This window comes from Sinocyclocheilus anshuiensis, unplaced genomic scaffold (genome assembly GCF_001515605.1).
Source record: "Sinocyclocheilus anshuiensis isolate Anshui unplaced genomic scaffold, SAMN03320099.WGS_v1.1 scaffold185, whole genome shotgun sequence".
NCBI lineage: Eukaryota > Metazoa > Chordata > Actinopteri > Cypriniformes > Cyprinidae > Sinocyclocheilus > Sinocyclocheilus anshuiensis.
Window position 1 is genome coordinate 2003054 of NW_015539887.1, and position 3163 is coordinate 2006216.

Below are 3163 nucleotides of genomic sequence, written 5' to 3' on the forward strand. Positions count from 1 at the left end.
ATAAAACTATTTTAAAATACAGAAACAAAATCATTTAAAAAAGTAAATATTCTGAAAACACTGAAGGAGATCCTATAATCATTTAATACAGATTTTCAGTAGTAAAAACAAATTATATTTTATTATATGATATAACTATGTTATTCTAAACAGGGTGATTATCTCTAAGATGGACACCCAACATCATATGATATTTACCATCTGAATCTAACCATGTCATGTCAACAAATGGAAAAGTCAGCCTTCTATTAATTATCAGGTTAATTATTGTGCCTTTAGCCCCAACAGCAGGGGCGCTTTTTACCCCAAATGCCGTTTTATTCTTTCGTTATTTAAAAACTGTTGCTTTAATTAAAACAAAACTGAAAATCATTTAAGAAGACCTTTTGTCTCAAAATATATTCCACAATTTTAGCGATTCTCATTTGCTACTTAAATCTACAACATTTTGAAAAAAAAAAACATTAAATATTTGATCAAGCGAGCACAAAATCAACTTATCGCTGCTGCCCGCGATCGCGTCAAGGATCATCTGGTGATGGGTCGTTCTTGACCGATTCGAATCTTTAATGTGACTCGGGAAGAACGAGTCGTCTCGGGGAGTGATTCGTTCAGTCGCGCATGCGCAACATCCTATAGGTTCTGTACTGGAATTATGCTGCGTCTCAGTGTGCCTGCTTATAATACGATCTTAAAGTATGTACTCTTTTGGTGAAGAAAAAGTACACACTTTTGAGCACGATCGACGGTTAGGTAGAGAGGTTTACAAACAGGGGTTTGAGTTACTAATAATCAACATTTAACCTGGTAGAAAAATATTTATCTATTGTTATCCATGTTATATTTCATCTGCAACAACAATGTGAACTTTTATAAACATCCATTTGGTCGTTAACTTTTAAATGCATCATTATGCAGAAAATTTGAGAAGAGTTCTCAGCATGAAAGACCCCCGACTGGAAGATCAACAAGCTACTTCTTTTCTCTCCAGTACAGTAGGAAGTTAAATTAGATGAAATGTGGAGGATGTTAACTGTGACAAGATGATTGACAGGCCAGTTTACAGTGACAGGGTGCGTGTATCTATGTGACAGAGCATCCGTTAAAGATGCAGTTGTGTGACGTGATAGTATGTTCCCAGTGAATAGGAGTTAAAACATGATAACGACCCCAAACACACCTCCAAGACGACCACTGCCTTGCTAAAGAAGCTGAGGGTAAAGGTGAAAATGTGAGGGGTGTACTCACTTCTGTGAGATACTGTATATATATATAAGTATATTTTAAATATATTCGGCCACTTATATGAGCTTAATGTGAGTGTACATCGTTTTAATTTATCAAAATATTCTTTAAAAGATCTATACAATTATTTATCTGTAAAAATGTTTAAAGGGGTCATATGATGTTGCTAAAAAGAACATTATGTTGTGTATTTGGTGTGCTAGGGCATATGAAAGATGTATCACTGGAGGTAGTATTAAGGCTGATCAATATGATATGGAATGCAGGTAGAATCCCGCTTGAGTGGAAACAGGCAGTGATAGTCCCAATACTCAAACCTGGTAAGAATGCTTTAGACCCGTCAAGTTATAGACCTATAGCGTTAACATCACAATTAGGGAAAGTCATGGAAAGGATGGTAACAGATAGGTTAAGTTACTATATGGAAGGTAAGGGTCTCTTTTCAGCGTATCAGTCTGGATTTCGTAAGGGTAGGGGGACAATGGACTCTGTTTTGTGCTTAGAAGCAGAAGTTAGGAAAGCACAAACTAATAAGGAAAGTGTAATTGCCGTGTTCTTTGACGTCGAAAAAGCATATGATATGCTGTGGAAGGATGGACTTCTTATTAAACTTGACAAATTAGGAATAAAAGGTAAATTATTCAAATTATTCGTAGACTTCCTGGACAAAAGAACAATAGAAGTTAAGGTTGGTATAGAGTATTCAAGTAGGCCAAGTAGGCAAAATGGTACCCCACAAGGTAGTGTTTGCAGCCCCATACTGTTCAATATTATGATAAATGACATTTTTGATCAGGTAAGTGGAAATATAGGTAAGTCACTTTATGCAGACGATGGAGCACTCTGGGTTAGGGGTCGAAATGTAGAATATCTAAGAAAGAAAATGCAAAATGCAATAGAGAAAGTTGAACAATGGACTTATAAATGGGGATTTAAACTCTCAATCCCAAAAACTCAAGTTATATGCTTCTCTAAGCGCCACAAAGTAGTGCCACTGAAATTGTATGGACAAGATTTGGAACAGGTTAAGGTGGTGAGGTTTCTAGGAGTTCTCTTTGATGAGAGGCTGACTTGGTGTCAGCATATTGATAAGGTCAGAAATAAGTGTAAGAAGATCAACAACGTGTTGAGATGTCTATCAGGGCGAGACTGGGGAGCGAGTAGAGCATCGCTAATAAACATTTATCAGGCTCTCATGAGAACTGCCTCTGACTATGGTTGCTTAGCGTATATGTCAGCATCGGAATCTAACCTTAAAAAGCTTGATGTGGAGCAGGCACAGGCACTCCGGATTTGTACCAGAGCATTTAAAACATCACCAGTAACTGCATTACAGGTGGAAGCAGGAGAGATGCCGCTACGTATTAGGAGGGTCAAGATCATGTTGGCGTATTGGACTAATTTACAAGGACATAGTATGGTGCACCCCACAAAAGCTGTCTTGCAAGAATGCGCAGAGCATAATAAAAGCAATTTTTACAGTTTTGGATGGGTGGGGAATGCTAAGGCTCAAAATGCAGGTCTCAATCAGTTGCAAGTAGGACCCACTGTGGCAATATCAATGATGCCACCCTGGAAATTTATAAAACCATCTGTAAATATAAGCTTACAACAAATACTAAAAGAAAACTCAAAAATAATGCCACAGTGGATAATAGTTCAAAACTATGTAGAGCAGTATCAAGAGGAATTATTCATATTTACGGATGGATCAAAGCAGCCGGAAACAGGCCGTACTGGTGCAGCATTTTTTATTCCTCGGTATGAAGTAGTAGTCAAAAAGAGGACAACAGACTACCTGTCAGTTTACACTGTGGAGTTAGTAGCAATTTTACTGGCATTAGGGTGGGTGGAAGAAAATAATCAGAACCAAGGTGTCGTTATAGCCTCAGACAGTTTATCAGCATTATTAAGCATT